The sequence below is a fragment of the Mytilus galloprovincialis genome, chromosome 7 (genome assembly GCF_965363235.1).
Source record: "Mytilus galloprovincialis chromosome 7, xbMytGall1.hap1.1, whole genome shotgun sequence".
NCBI lineage: Eukaryota > Metazoa > Mollusca > Bivalvia > Mytilida > Mytilidae > Mytilus > Mytilus galloprovincialis.
In genome coordinates, this window is record NC_134844.1 from 51643881 (window position 1) to 51662047 (window position 18167).

General features: G+C 32.0%; 1 long non-coding RNA gene across 1 annotated transcript; it reads left to right on the top strand.

Moving 5' to 3' along the window:
* Positions 1-326: 326 nt before the first annotated feature.
* On the top strand, positions 327-11483 carry LOC143081748 (uncharacterized). Its single transcript, XR_012980068.1, has 3 exons — positions 327-474; positions 6255-6422; positions 11371-11483. It is a non-coding gene; the product is annotated as an uncharacterized LOC143081748 (long non-coding RNA).
* Positions 11484-18167: the final 6684 nt, after the last annotated feature.

The window sequence follows — 18167 nt, forward strand, 5'->3', positions numbered from 1 at the left end:
ATTTAAATGCACGGAACTATATCTTTTTCTACGTAATCGCTATTCCTATGCTGGACCATCACCACACAATGTCTGGCAACACCTATTGTCGTATTACGTCAGAGGATTGAAATTATCAGCTTTATTTCACATTTAAATTGGTTTTTTTAACAAGCACAATATTTAATGGTTCTCCTTTAAACACACACAGTACATTTTTATTTTCAAATGTGCAAACCAGGTCAACTTGACGCTAAATTTGATCAATCTGCTTCATCATTTAAGTAGTTTTTAAGGGTTACATGTAAAAGCAGCGGACATGGCTTTTTCAATGTATATGTGTTTAACCTTATTTCCTTGTTTCAACGAAACTCAAAGCATATACACATAAATAGAAGGAAATTTTAGAGATGGGGGAAAATATTTTCTTTGCTATTTCTTACATCTTTTATATTAACACAGTTTTGCTAAACGTATTTGTTATCAATTCAAAAGGTAAGTCAGTATATACATCTTTTTAAGCTGAGTTAATAATCTAATTTTATACTTAAGGATCTTTTCTATATCCTAATAAAAAAGGCATTAATTGTTATAATGCAACCTAGTTAAGATGCCATTTACTGAATTACATAATGTGTTCACCCATTGCAATACAATACAATTCGTTCACACTGATGCCTCTACTTTAAACTTTTAAATACACATATATCCACTACTATCTGACTTCAACCATCTCAAAATATTTCCTCTTCCTCGTACACAATTTATTAAGTGTTTCTTAATGGACGTTATGTAAAATCAAACGAGTTTGTGTTCATAACTTGTGAGGAATTTACCTTGTTTCGTCGCTCATTGTAATGAAGCGACATCTGATAATATATATTCATGGTTCAATTTTAAAAGAAGGTTGTAAACAACAGATTTAAAAAAAAAGCAGTTTTGATTTTACTTCTCGACTATTGTTAACTGTATTTGCATCCTTGATTAAAATTGTAAAAAATGATAATGATCCAAAAAATTCTCGTTAACACAGTTTCCATTATGGAGAAACTAATCCAAGAATTCAAATTTAGAAAACAATAACCAACAAATGACAAAACAACACCGTGTATGTGTTGTTCAGTCACAAGTTGAATATTTGTCGATACTTGAATAATTCTGTAATATCGTATGATGTTAGTTATAACTATAAAGGAGTGTAATTCCCGATTGAAACTACCTGTTTTTATTTTACTATAAAAACCACGGTGTGGTAATGCAACTGATGTGGTAATGGAGAAGGGGACTGTGGTGTTTTCACATATTACCAAAACCACCAATACAATTAGTCGACATCGATCCCCTTCTCCTAAAAATAAATAAAAAAAAAACACAGACAAGCGACAACGAACAACACATGATCAAGATACATTTACAATAGCTGCTTTTCCATAATGCCAAGTTGTCCTCCCTATATGAATTTCCTATATATATACTTCATAGTATGGCCATATAGTATTGCATATATATTTCGTCTTTTCTAAAAATGATTTATTCCTGAAATGCTAACAATAGCTTTTTTTAGGGGGGGAGGCTTGGGTTACATAAAAGAATTTTTAGGTACAAATTGTGTTTGTTTGATTGACATGTATGCGGCACTAGAAAGGTTTGTGGTTCTGAAAGTGAGATTGGACCCTGTATTGTTTAACAGGGGTGCCGGTTGCATTCGAAAATATACCCTGATTCATTTATAATTAACTGGGTCCAAAAATTTATTTATTCGTATGGCTTATATGAAAGTGTTTTCCTATTGATGATTACTAAGGATGATGAAATGCTACTGTAGAATTAAAACTTTCACAGCAGGAATGCATTCATTTAATATTCATTTAGATATTTTGACCAATTGATATACTGTCAAATAAAATTGCCACACATTGATATATGATAAGCTAAAATAATCCATCCATTTATATACTAGTATTTAATATATTAAAAAACGAGCATTGATATATAACTTACATGTATTTAGGGGATTTACCCTTTACGGAACATTTAATGTTGTGTTTGTGAAGTCGTCTAGCAGTGTCCATTGGCGTGTGCATTCCACTTAGTAGAGTGAATTCGTCACATATCGGAATATCTGAGTACATTTCGTCATGTCCACTTGTCTGTCTACATTTCCATTAGTCTGTCGTCCGCTGCAGTAGTCTGTTTACATGTCCAGTAGTTCGTTAATATTGTCTAAACATATGTGTATATATCATGTATATGTCCTGAAATGTGTTTACACGTTCACTAAAATGTGTAACACTCCACAGTCTGACGACCTGTCTACAAGTCTTCTACATATCCACTAGTCTGTATGTCTGCACAAGTGTCACTAAATGTTCGTCAGTCCTTCTGCAGATGAAAACCTGTCATTTTAAATGTTCACCAATCTAGCAATATATGTGCCTGAAAGTCTGTCCACATTTTCAACCTTCGATCTAGTTATGTGTAAAATAGGTTGTCGACATGTCGCCAAGTCTGTATATGAATGAACTAGTCTGTTAACATGTCCATATACAACCTGTCTACACATCCAACAATCTTTGTGTGTCTACTAATTTGTCTATGGGTCTACAGTCCATCAATATGATCACTGTTTGCTGTTAGTTTGGAAAAGCTTGACTATCCTTTAATGAATACTCAATTTCCAACTGACGTCGCCGACATTACCCAAAAGGGAATACACGAGCTTCTCGTGTTACTATGGGTAAAGAATACGCATGCATCTGGTTCCCCTAATCACGCTAAGGAGGAAAAATCGGATGAAGCCAATTTTCCTGTATCAAGTGCTTCACCCCCTCATCTCGAAAAAAATTCAGCATCGGAAAATAATGGCTTTAGGACACATGATATTGACTTGGAACAGGTACATTAGTAAAGTGAAATCCTTAATACAATAATAAAGAATTCTCTTTAAATGATTTGAGCTCTAGACAACTATCCATCTGAGTTCAAATGACTTTAATAAAATTAACTATAGTCACATTTTGGCATTCAACAATGAAAAACAAACAACATATATCTATTAGTTATTAACCATTGTATGTGCAGTCAAATATCCCTAAACTTTATACAGTACTATTACATAATAACAAAGGAAGGTTTAGATGATCAGTTACAGTAGCAACTTTAATTTCTATTCAAGCTAATAATATGTAAAATTTATCAAATTTTTGCAAACCGAAAACGTCTATTTCCGACGTAAGGAACCCATAATCTAAAACGTACAACCTTATTAACCTCTGTACAATTATGTTAGTTCAACCTACTCATAGACATATATTTTCAAACTAGATATATTGTATAGTTCACCGTTGATTTACAGCAGATATTGTAAATGGTTGTGTATTAATTTATTCAATTATATGATGTAAGAGTGCGAGATAGTAATTATTTTTCTAGAGCTAAGTTAACGCATTTGATATTTAGAAATCAATCAATTATTCAATCATTTAAGCAATTAAGAGATTGGATGCAAAAGTCTATCTTAATATTGGCCCTTTAGTCGTTAGAAAGTGGGGCTTGTTTTCTGGACTTTCCGTTTTAAAATGTTTTTTCAGTATTATTGTGATTTTACTTTTGAATTGTTCACAAGCAAGACAAATACATTGAAATAAATTAAATTTCCATTCTCAATTTTCATTATTATTTCTAAAGCCTTTATTACTTTTATTTCATTAAAATTCACCATAAAGTATCATGTTATTAATGTCACTTATTCATTTATTTTGTCCTAAATCAAAAATAAAATTCTGCCTTAAAATATCTTCCATTTAAACGTGTATGTCCTCCGAGAAAAGCAGAATATTTTTCTGCTGTTCTACGAAAAAAACTAGAAAAATAACATGCATGCTCACTTTCTTTTAAATTCAAAGAATTTACAGTCCCATGAAACTGTGCATTTTAATGCATACATGTGTAGATTCTAATAGAAATTTCAAAATCTCTTTGTTTAACATTTGAGTATAAATGAAAATACTGTGGGGATGGTTACGGGATGCATCGTCGACATCACAAGTTATGCTGATAAACATGATAAACGAACACGCATAATCATAGCTCTTAGTGTATACAATTGAAATGAATTCACAATTAATCTACTTTCATTCGTCATGATCTAATCTACATCCACCGTAAATGGTACATGTACATTGTAGACATCAATTTTATTATGCAAACTGGTTGAAATGTCATTTATTGTGTTCACCAACTACGATACAATAATATTCTTTAACGTTGAAGCATCGACTAATTTGAATATTTAAAAACGCATATAATCATTACTATCTCACTTCAACCATTTCAAAATATGTTCTCTTCCTCATACACAATTAATCAAGTGTTTTTTTTAATTGACGGAGTGTCATAAAATCAAGTCTGAATTCATAACTTGTGAAGAATTTTCTAGTTTTAATCCCTAATTGCAATAAGAATCGACTTCTGAGAATATGTTTGTTTTTGTCTATAGAGTTTGTTAACAACGGATTGTATAAAAGTAGTAATATGATTTCACTTCTCGACTGTTGTTTTCTTCATTTACCTCCTCAAATATAATAAAAGATAGAGATAAACTGTAAACAGCAATAATGAACAACAAACTAAGATCTACAAATAACTAAAATGGACAAAATTGTCAGTCGACCCCTTTAGGAGTTATTGTCCTGTATAGTCAATTTTTAACATTTTTTTCTAATGTTTTGTAATCTTTTGCAAACACCTTCTTCTCTGAAACTACTGAGACAAATTTAACCATTCTTGGCCATAATTATTATTAGGGTGTCTAGTTTAAAAATGTTTGCGCTGAACCAGCCTTTTAACGATGATGGCCGACATATGGTGAAAATAGAACATGGGTAAAATGCAGTTTTCGATTTATATCTCTGAAACTAAAGCATTTAGAGCAAATCTGACAGGGGCAAAATGTTCATCAGATTTAGATTTATCTGCTCTGAAATTTTCGGACAAATCCGACAACCCGTTGATTGGTTGCTGTCCATGAGTTAGTAATTTTACAGACATTTTGCAGTTTTTTGATATTATCTTTGATATCATTATTAATGTCTTATATCTAATACTATTGATTATGATTGGAACATTGTTTTACATGATTTCCAAAGCATCAGTACATACAGATGAGCGACGCAGGCTCTTTAGAGCCTCTAGTTTTATATAAACTGAATGCTTATGATATTAAATGGTGCTCGAGCTTGAAAATAACATTATACGAGCACCATTAAGACTCGCATTATAGTTATTGAACTCCTTATTCTTTGTTGCAAAGGTAAAACTATTCGATAACCCGTATCATTTCTTGCTTTTAATTAAAAGTTAAGTGTTATGTTGAGAAATAATTTGAAAAGATAGGTCAATACTCTCAGGTCATTTTTTATTTTATTTTAAGTCTTATTGTTGAATTATCAGTGAAATATGTATAACACGTCTGTTAATTTTATAAACTAGGAATGTACATGGATTATTTGCAAATATATCTCTTTTATAAATATATTTTCTATCCCAGGCATAGATTACCTTAGCTGTAATTGGCACAACTTTTTTGACATTTTGGATCCTCAATGCACTTCATCTTAAATCTTGTTTGGTGTTCTAACTATTTTGAACTGAGCGTCACTGATGAGTCTTATATAGATGATGAGCGCGCCTGGCGTGTCAAATTATAAGCCTAGTGCCTTTGATAACTATAACACCACTGGGTATCACTTCCCAAGTAGTCAGCACTTCGGTGTTGACATAGATATCAATTACAGGGTCATTTTTATAATTTTCTGCTTGCAAGAGTATTAATCATTCGAAATACACATGATTTTCTTACCCCAGGCATATATTTCCCTAACCGTATTTGGCACAATATTTTGGAATTGTTAGATCCTAAATGGTCTTCTTCTTTATTCTTGGTAGGCTTTCTTGCGATTGTAAATTTCTTTTTTTTTATTATAGACATTTTCTTATAACTGGTAAACATCTTAACGTCGTGTACCGCTGTAATTACGTAACAGTATAATCGACGTCGCTACTTAGCGATGATAGTGTGATCATATGTAGTATAGATACAGATTTCGTTATGTGATGACCTTCTTAACTATTTCGTTAGAATGTATGTCAAACTAACTTTTTTTTTAATCTAAGCGTCATTGATGAGTCTTATGTAGACGAAACGCGCGTCTAATTTGTCATATTATAAGCCTGGTACCCTTGATAACTATCATAGTTCTTTGATTTGTTTTTAGCACAAATACCGACTGGATATTTCACGAATGGTAACGTTACATGGAAAGAGGCAAAAGAAAGTTGTACAATGATTGGGTTATTGGATAAAGTACAAGTTTCTAATAATGCATATCAAGTAGGATGGGTAGATGCGTCAGTAGAATATACCCCATGGGTTGAATATCTAAGTGAGTATAACTATAATACTTTTGTATACATACCTTAAGATATACGTTAACACCATACAAGACTTATCATATGACGTGTTATTGTTCCGATACCTTTTTTTTATTTTTCTATATCATAATTCACACGCTTCAAACATTGTGAATTTGTACCAGAATGAAAACCCTATAACTATAGATACTATATTGACGAAGATTCACTTATAGTATGACCTACTATTGAGATACTAGCAATAATGACTAACGTTTATAACGGGTTATCATGTATGCATCATCATAATTTATTTGTACCTCCTTATTGGAAGAAACCCCAATCCATAAATAAACCTAGATAATATATCGACCTTCACTGAGGTCATAACACAGAATGAACGTCTCAGGAACTTATACATCCCGAAAACAAAAAGACACGAAACACAAATCTAACAGTAACTGACAGTTTTTTCAAAGACAATAACAACTAATAAAACAAATAATGCATCTGAGCCTAAAATATCAATCAGTAAACATCCAACATTTATCTGACCGAATAACAATGACTGTGATTCAAAACAGTACAGGAACATTCAAGTCTGCTAATCAATGGGCAAAATCGGTGTCTTTAGGAATACATACAATCTGTCATACATGTTTTCAAAGAGAAAATGTATAGCTGTAATCATCTTATCACCTTCAGTAAGTAAATACTAGTAAAAAATTTACCTTTCTCATTACAGAAGAAGGCCATATATGAGTTGTTGCAAATTAAATTGAAACTAGATTTATCAAACGACCATTTGATTTAATATGAAAACTTTTGATTAATAAGATGTTATGGAAGTGTAGAAAGTTAACGAAGGCTAATCCCTAACAGTAAGGTCAAATCTCTTTTACAATGGAAACATTTTCACTATTTACAATTTTTTTTTAAGTATAATAGTTTTTGGGATATCCCATAAAAAAGACGTGAGGTCAAAGGTAAAGGTCAACTTTCAAAAGGTCTCAAACACAACTAAAATTCTTTAAATAAGGTCAAAACACATAATTCGCTTTCTGGGACATGAACTTGACCTTTGACCTTGTGACCTTTGTCAGGGTATTTTATTCATAATGTCATTGCTGAAGACCTTAAGGGTCTAGGACCTTTGGGTAATAGTTAAAGATTTTCCGAAATCTAAAACAGGTGTTTTGCTCCTTACAGAAAGGTCAAATCTCTTTGGTTTAAATCACAAAGTTGCGACTTAATGAGCCAAACATTTTCAACTATTCAAAACGTCTGTTTTTTAGCTCACCTGGCCCAATGGGCCAAGTGAGCTTTTCTCATCACTTGGCGTCTGGCGTCCATCGTCGTCGTCGTCCGTCGTTAACTTTTACAAAAATCTTCTCCTCTGATACTACTGGGCCAAATTATCCCTAACTTGGCCAAAGTCATCATTGGGGTATCTGGTTTAAAAAATGTGTCCGGTGACCCGGCCAACCAACCAAGATGGCCACCATGGCTAAAAATAAAACATAGGGGTAAAATGCAGGTTTTGGCTTATAACTCAAAACCAAAGCATTTAGAGCATATCTGACGGTATAAAATTGTTAAGCAGGTCAAAATCTATCTGCCCTGAAATTTTCAGATGAATTGGACAACCCTTTGTTGGGTTGCTGCCCCTGAATTGGTAATTTTAAGGAAATTTTGCTGTTTTGGGTTATTTTCTTGAATATTATTATAGATAGAAATAAACTGTAAACAGAAATAATGTTCAGCAAAGTAAGATTTACCAATAAGTCATCATGACCGAAGTAACCATCTTTTCGTAAATGTGTTGTTTGAAAAATGTGTCCGGTGACCTGGCCATCCAACCAAGATGGCCGCTACGGCTAAAAATAGAACATAGCGGTAAAATGCAGTTTTTGGCTTATATTTAAAAAACCAAAGCATTTAGAGCAGATCTGACATGGGGTAAAATTGTTTATCAGGTCTAGATCTATCTGCCCTGAAATTTTCAAATGAATCGGACAAACTGTTGTTGGGTTGCTGCCCCTGAATTGGTAATTTTAATGAAAGTTTGCTGTTCTATGTTATTATCTTGAATATTATTATAAATAGAGTTAAACCGAAAACAGCAATATTGTTCACCGAAGTAAGATTTACAAATAAGTCAACATGACCGCAATGGTCAATTGAACCCCTAAGGAGTTATTGCCCTTTATAGTCAATTTTTAACAATTTTCATAAAATTTGTAAACTTTTACTAACATTTTCCACTGAAACTACTGGGCCAAGTTCATTATAGATAGAGATAATTGTAAGCAGCAAGAATGTTCAGTAAAGTAAGATGTACAAACACATCACCATCACCAAAACACAATTTTGTCATGAATCCATCTGCTTCCTTTGTTTAATATTCACATAGACCAAGGTGAGCGACACAGGCTTTTTAGAGCCCCTAGTTTAAAATAATGGTTGCTGAGATTATCCCATAACAAGGTTTTGGGTTAAAGGTTAAGGTCAGCATACATATTTGACCTTGATTTTTTTTCAAAGTCACATGAATTGATGATCATTGGTGAAGCTCCTAGGTGAATACGACTTACCGTTTCTCATTTTTAAAAACGACACGGTTAATTTTCAAAGGAGCATAACCTTACCAATGCGCCGTTGAATCTTTTCGATCAAAATGAAACGATGAACCAGTGTCTGGTCCTGAAAAAAAAATCCACCTTTCGTTATTTCTGTATCTATTAATTACGGGAACTGTGTTTGAATGATAGCAATGCTTTAAAGGTTTTGGAGAACTAACTCTGGACCGACAAAATTTACTACATTCAGGGTGAGTTACGGATAGGTATTTATGACACCGATACAAAGCTTGAACTTTAAAGCGACACGTCTTACGGTAAAGACTGCTTACTTCGTCAAAATTGTTGCGGGAAAAGAATAATAAAATAATTAAAAAACAATTGTATCGTCAAACTATAGCTTATTGAATGTTGATTTAAAAATATATGGTTCAAGACATTTGTATTCGAAGAAGCGAGATAGTTTGTTACTTTTTGTTTAAAAAATATCACTCTCGGTATTATTTGATACTAACTAAAAAAACACTTACATTGTAAAGTACATTTTTAAAACGTACAAAACTAGCTACTTTCGGTTTACGCTAAGTTAATTTCAGTTTACTTTCAAGGGTCATGTGGCTGTAACCTAGTGCAAAAAATCCCATGGCTTTATCGTGTATACATATGAAGTAAAACCTTCGAACTTGACCTCAATTTTCCAAAAGGACCAACGACTTCATACCAAAAGATGTAGGCCTCTCAACATTGAATGTATAAAATTCAATATATCACCTATGTATATTTTTCAAAGGGATAAAAATCCCATTATAAGTCATCCGATCACATCAGTTAAGGTAGCACAATACAAAGATTTTTTTACTTCCAATCACTAACCTTTGAAATGCTGAAACTTTTTTACGAATGCATAGAAAATAATAAAAGAGTTATATATAGATAGACAAAAGATTAATCTTTTAAATGAATGCAATATTTTTATTATGCAATCATTATGTAATCAATTATAATGTAATTAGTGGCAAAATCTGGGTAGGTTTCCTTGAATGAATTTAGCTCTATAATCTCTTTAACTATACAGAAAATTTTAACGAAATCTTAATCAACACATCATGGTCTTCAAAAGGGTAGCTCAGATTGTCTCTATGGTATTCCATTCTCTCATAAATCTCTAATTAGTGTAAACATCCTAACCACATAAAAGAAGATAATATTTAATAAGGTGTAAAATTTGTTCTTTACATTCTATCTGAAATCTGAGACACCATTTTGTAGATAATGGCCATATGAACAACATATAATAAAAATCAACCCTCTATGGATACCTATGCAGAAGCTAATTTCATTTGAAATTGGAAATTTGGTGAAAAATATTTTAAACACAGTTAACATTATAATTGGTTACATAATTGTAGCATATTACTAAAATTGCAATAATTGGAAAGAGTCATCTGCTAGCTATTCAAAACTACCATTTTTATAAATTTTCAAGCATTATTAAGAAAGTTACAGCATTTAAAAACTTGGGAGTTGGAGTTATAAAATCTTTGTATTGTGCTACCTTAAACTTAACCAAAACATTCTTTAGAGAAAACAAACTATTTAGTTATACAGTTTGTTGAAATATTTTTCGGTTTTAGACAAATAAAAATAACAAGAAAAAAGTGATGCGCGGAGATAACTTCTATAAGAATAAGACTTAGTGTTCGGTTACACAGGGCGGGTTTTGATATCCCCACCACTGTACGATATCAGTGGCCAAAAATCCTTTCGATATATTGTAAAACAAAAAAGGCATCTCAGACAGCATAAGAAAAAAGGCATCTCAGAAAGCAAAAGAAGAAAAAAGAGCAAAAGCCAAGGACTTTCTACGAAAAATGGTAGGACCTAGTATTCAAAAGAAATAAAGTAAGGTTTTTCCTTTTTAATAATCTGAACAAAAGCGACAGGTCTTTCCATGGAACCCCGGCAAAGAGGAAAGACATAATAATAAATAGAACAAAACCAATAGGTTTTTCTACAGAAAAGTGAACAAACCGAAATATGCAAAATGATATTACGAATAACAAGAGGTAGAGCATGTACTGTTATCATTTTCAAAAAAAATTGTACAAAGCAATGCATTGGATTTTTTATCAATTTGTTATGAGTTGTTATTGGCATTAAACTAGGTGTCATTATCTGCGAGTATGTGTTGTTCTTTTTGCAAAAGTACCGGCCGGCTATTCGGTGATCTAAAATTGTTAATTTCTGTATAATTTGTTCTCTTGCGAAGAGTGGTCTCATTGGCAATCATACAACATTTTCTTTATTATATATACGATGGTTTTGTCTACGATGGTCTGCTCATACCTTGACCTCAACTACAATCTAAAAAACAAAGAAGTAAATGTTTATTTTATTTCAGATTGCTACGTTGTAAGACCAGAATATATAGCGACACAGATAACTGTTTCATATGGCAATCAGTTGTTGCAATGCTTGCAATCTTGGAAAAACTTTGACTTTATTGGATTACAGGTAGATTCATTATTCTTAGTACAAACTGAAAAGTATATGTATCGGATATTTTAAAACCTGTCTAAATTACAATGTTGTGTTTATAAATTCTAATTAATTATTCAGAAGTAAGTTATATGATATGTATTCATGATATTTATGACCTAAAAAAAAATATATATAACGTCGATATTGCAATATTTTGTTTTTAAATGGATGGACAGCACATGATTAGATATTAAAGATGAACATGATTGTAAGACAAAAACTCGTCTATAACCAGATTACATCAATATTTCGGCTCAACAGTGACAACGCGTGATGCATTTTATTAGTTCAACGCTTATTAAAACCGTTGGCCCAAAGCATAAGTGTAAAGTATTGTAATGCTGGCACAACATGATGGCTCAAAGTTGGCCTAACGTTGTAAGGTTGTATCTAATACAGAAATTAACCGTTGGCCCATTGATGGAATAACGCAGACTATGTTTAATATATGTATGGCTAAACGTTTACGTTGGATCTGTTTTGTTTCAACGTATAAACCGTTTAGATCATATTAATGTTGTTGCATTATAATCAAAGATAAAAAAAAAAGATTGTAGAATATAACTAGTCATCCCATGAAAAAGCAACAATAAAACTTCGAAGGAGGCATGTTTTATTTTCAATCAGAAACCGCGAACAAATTTGTTCAGTTTTTTTATACGATCAATCAGATTATTTTTATTCCAAAACTAAACGCTATAAGATATGTGGTTAATTAGCATTTATAATAAAAAAAAATGAAATCTGATTGATGAAAGATAGATGAAAGGTATTTAATTCTTGAAATCTGCCGAGAATGTTTGTAAATGATGAAATGCAACTGTACATGTTCACTGCTGAAAAAAATCATTTTGTCTAAGGGAGATAGTTCTGATTTTGCATACGATTTTAAACATTTATTTACCGTGCCCTCAGAGCTATGTCCGATGGAAATGCAATTTCTTCAGGGTGAGCAAATCTTCATATCTCCCAAAGCCAAGGAAAATGAATGTTGTATTCCACTGCTTATGTTTTGTTTACTATCTAAACAGCAAATATTGCTTTAGTTTGCATACATTTAATTTCTTATCCGCTTGTTTTTATAACTAAACACAAGATACACATTAATTAATAGTACGGATCAAAAATTTATTAGTTGTCTTTCTGTTTTATCGTCTGAAATAAGTTTGAATTGATGATGATGATGTTTGCTATCGCTGTTTAAAAAATAAGAAGTTCAAAACGTTATGTACATTAACCGCGCGTAACGTCGCACTACATTTTAAAGGGAAATATGATACTCAGAGGGGAATATTATACATTTATTTCCTGTGTCTGAGGAAGATATGAAGATTTGTTCACCCAAGAAAATTCATATTTCCCGAGGGCCTCCCCCGAGTTATATCTCCCAGAGTTAATGTAATGAATGTTTTATTCCACTGCCTATGCTTTGTTTACTATATGAACAGCAAATACTGCTTAAGTTTGCATACATTTAATTTCTTATCCGCTTGTTTTTATAACTAAACACAACATAAACATTAATAATAGTACGGATCAAAAATTAATTATTTGTCTTTCTGTTTTATCGTCTGAAAAAGATTTGAATGAATGATGAGGTTTGCTATCGCTGTTATAAGAAGTTCAAAACGTTATGTGCCTTAATCGCGTGTAACGTCGCACTACATTTTAGAGGGAAATATGATACATTTACTCAGAGGGGAATATTATAATTTATTTCCTGTGTCTGTCTGTACTGTAAATGAATGTTTTATTCCACTGCCTATACTTTGTTTAAAGAGGTTTGCTACTCAGTTTCAAAATAACAAGCTTTTCATAACACTAGTATATACTGATAAGGGATTATCAAAAGAACCAAAAGAGCCAAAAACATATATAGGTCAATGTGCTATGTGCCTTAACATAAAGTATTCATTTACATACATTCATTTCCGAACCGCTTGTTTTCATTAAAAAAAACACGACATATTTGAAAACAGTTTCGATTTAAAAGATAATTATGTAATTATTTCGTTTTGATTTAACGTCTGAAATATCTTTTAACAAAATAGTGACTTATACACTATCGAAAATGATTTTAAAATCTTTCAAAATGCTACTTCAATATACCGCGCGTAACGTCGCACAGAAAAGTCCCAATCATGTTCAGAGGGGAATATGATACTCAGAGGGGAATATGATTCTCAGAGGGGTATATGAAGTTTTGTTCAATGTAATGTGGAATGGTCTCAACCAATCAGAAACTGAATAAACTATTAAATTTTACATACAGTGGAATAAAAATATGACACGTGTGATAGTCTTAACAAATCAAATATTGATTAAACTCTCTATTTGAATAAACAGTTGAATAAAACACATTATTATAAAACATATGTGCAAAATATATTGTAAAATGGAACTTATATTTATTTTTTTCATCAATTTTGTACCTCTAAAGTGTAACTTAAATTGTTTTTTCAATCTTGATACAAAACTGATTTTTCTCATTTACCCCATGCTTCCTCCAACAATATACTCAGTGCATCCTTGACAGCTGCAGTTAAACATATAATTAGTATGGAAAATAACTTTAACTGGTCCCAAAAAGCTTCCATTGCATTAATGTTTACAGGAAATGAGATGTGCAATTATTTTGTGGCCTTGAAATGGTTAAATGGTTAAGTCCATATTTCCCAATAGGGGTAAATTCAGTAGAAAAATCTCCTTTCAGTGGCGGATCCAGAACTTTTCCTAAGGGGAGGCCCGCTCCAGTCATGCTTCAATGATTCCCTATATAATTAACCAAAATTTTCCCACAAAAGTGGGGGCGGCCCCAAGGGCCCCCCTGGATCCGCCTATGCCTATTGACTTAAATTCAAATATATTTTTGAATTAAATCAATTTCCAGATTTACCGTTAGAAATAAGCTTATATATTATGCATTAAAGTACAAATGTAGCCCCATTTTCTGAAACAATAAACACATAGATATAGGGTCATGTGGCATTTTGGGGGCATTCGCATAGCCTTTTTACGAATATTGTTGGTACACACTTATTTACTGCCCCCATTACTTTTTAACCATGCAGTAAGAATAATTAAGTGAATTAAGCATTCATTCTTTTTGTGTTTTTTTTAACTTGAGTTTTGTACCATTTATCCAAAAACAAAATTACAAACATTATCTACCAATCAAAGTGTATAGGACTTTGTTAGGTTGGTTTTCTAGGTACTTAAGGAGGCTCGAGGGTACAAAAATTTCAGAAAAAAATTAAACATTATTTGTTTCATTATAAATCTTATTTATAACACTATCAATTATTTTTTTATGATATGGTACAAAAATCAACAACACACTCGTCTTCGCCCCACATGACTTTTAAAATGTTTATATCATGGAAAAACTTTAAATTATCTGCCTTTGGTGCAAAATTGCCATTTATTTTATTTAAATTTGAAATATCTTTTTTTACTCATTGGTGACCTATATTTTTTATTATTATTTTCAAATAATTTGTACTTACACTAAACAATTATAAAATTTTGGCTATTTCTGTAATTTCTTTCTTTTTTATTTCAATATTACTTTTATTTCTCCTTTTAGTTTAACAGAAAAAAGTATTTTAACAAAAATGCATGTGTTTGTCGAAGGCAGATTGTGAGCTTAAATGAACGGTGACCCCATTTTTTTATTTTACACTTGTATTAAGTATATGATAAAGAAATAAAGATATAGAAAAAAAATAGCGAAATCCTATATTTAAAAAAGAAATCGATTTATACCCGCGAGTCCTCTTAATATATAAGCATAATATTTTATTTATATTCATTATCTTATATCGTAATTAAAAATGTCGGTATGAAAAAAGTAAGAAAAAACTGAATTACATTTCATAATTTTTCAATTTCCTTGTGGCATGATATATATGTTTTTCCAGCAAACCACATGTGCCTGTTTGAGACTTCTCAAAATAAGTAATACCACAATTAAACACATCTGCGCAAAGAAAGAGGCCACTACGTGCATAGAAGACCAATATGCATACTGTGCAAACAGTTTAATAGCTCATGTTATCTACAAAAAAGGTACATGTATATCTTATATTTATACGTCTTGTCTCAAATCTGTGTACTCTTCCAGCTCAAATTTGTATCTATTGATGTCAAGACATTGAAACATATTGCCGTTTCTCCAGCCTTAAATCTATGTCCTTTCCATCTGAATCTCGTGATGACCTAACACTCAATGAATTGTCCTAAGATTATTATAATCCGTGTCACTTTAATATAGATGACTGTCAGTAAAAGAGGGACGGAAGATACCAGAGGGACAGTCATACTCATAAATCGAAAATAAACAGACATCGCCGTGGCTAAAAATAGAATTGACAAACAGACAAACAATAGTACACGTGACACAACATAGAAAACTAAAGAAGAAGCAACACAAACCCCACCCAAAACTAGGGGTAATCTCAGGTACTAGGGGTAATCTCAGGCGCTCCGGAAGGTAAGCAGATCCTGCTCCGCATGTGGCACCCGTCAGTATTGTGACTTGACTTTAACATGTACAAAATGAATCCATCGTGATGAAAGCACTTAAAACTAAACTAACATCACATCATTAGAGAAAACTTTTAAAGTAATAGTGAGTTTGATAAGACTGGGCTCTTAACATGCATCGACTTCGATCAAAGTACAAAATGCAGTTATCATAAAGTCGAAAAGAAGTCCATAAACGTTTTAGTCTTCAAGGCTACGTTTCTATTAATTTACGATCCAAAAAAAAAGAGTTTATGATTTATGTGTCTATATTGACAGAAAGAAATATGTATCCGGCCTAATTTCACTTCTATTTCTGTATAAAAAAATGTAATCCAAACAGAGTATCTAGCTAATAACTGTCTAAACAACTATAAGTATACACATAAATAATTTCACCTGCTAGACATTGTAAGTTTGTCATGAACTTCATCGTCAATTACTTTACTAAAATGTATTTCAAATAGAGCATTTGCATTATTCACGTTACGCGTACTAGAATACTCTCATCGCAAATACCCGGGTGATCCGGAATTTACACCCAATTTACGATAACATTGACAAATCTCACTACTAGTCTTATTTGTACTCTGCTCGACTGTCTTCTCTACTACTTGCTTGTCTTTTATTGTACTTTGTATCCCAATGAGTTTTTTTAGAAATTTAGTTATTAACTCTTCGAATACCAGATAATTAGCTGACTTGACCGTATAAACTCATCAATGGGTTGGTAAGTAATTATTATTAAATGGCTACACTTTCGAAACTTTGGACTCGGAATTTGACGGAATTTTAAAATTTATGGATTAAAATAAGATCTAAAACAGATTTTTAAGTTTATGCATTGCGATATGTTACCTACCCCCCCCCCCCCCAAGCAACTATAAGTAATCATACGGCCTACACCATTATTAGCAAACCAGATACCTTGTAGTCAGTCAGAAAGGACCCGACATGCCAAAATGTGAAACAATTCAAACGAAAAATACAACTAATTCTCGAGACAAACTTGCCTTCCCAGTTACATGTGATCCATTAGAAAACTTGATTAGGCAACAAAGAGTAATCAAGTAATTGATGAGCGATATACACCAAACAAAGTAAGTTCCCGGTATACGAAGCGTTACTAAATGAATTTCTAAAAATCTAAAAATTCATTGGGATACAAAGAACAATAATAGACACTCAGGTAGTAGAGAAGACAGTCGAGGAGACTACAAACAAGACTAGTAGTGAGATTTGTCAAGGTTATTGTAAATTGGGTGTAAAAATACCGTATCCGCTTCTTTGTGTAAACCCCATGAATCTATCCTGAGTAGAAATCACCCAGGTAAGAATTAGTTTAAATGTTGCGTTTAATTGATAATATAAAGTATCAATCATACAACACAATAAATCTATGAAGGGGTGGAGGTGGATTCAGGCAAGCATATCTAACATATATATTCACATAACATCTCTTCTTCATATATAACATTATCCATTTTATGTGAATAAGTTAAATATACTTGCCTGATACATTTACATTTTAAAATACTCACTGATTACAAAGCAGTGAATGGTCTTCGGAAGGTGGATAAATTATTTCTGTAAAATTCATCAGCAATAACATCATAACACCAAAAACAGTAACTAAACATATATACAGATGGTATTTACAACTGTACTTATCAACATATTGAAATAAAACATATATATTTTATTCTAAAAATGTGTAGGTATCTAGATCCCTCAAACAAATATGACACAGTAACGGTCAAGTGATTGTTTACTATAAACCCCTGTTTGTGTTTATGCTATAGTGCCTAACAAGATTTTGTGAGGTAGACGAAATTGATCTCAAAACGATCGTATTGACTTTTGATGTCAAAAATAGGCAGATCGGACATATTTTGACCTTTTTTTACTGAATACATACGTTTGGGATTAATTATATTCCAAAGAATCTGGAAAATGCTGGCGTATCAGTGCGTGACATGCATTTCGGCATTTCAATGGAATAAAACGTCTTTTTTGTAAACCTTCTCTTTTTTCTCCACAATAGGCATTTAGAAAATAAAAATATTTACGGCATATCACAACATTGTTGGCTGCATTGTCGGCCGGTACAATTGTCCAACAGTTGAAACTTCA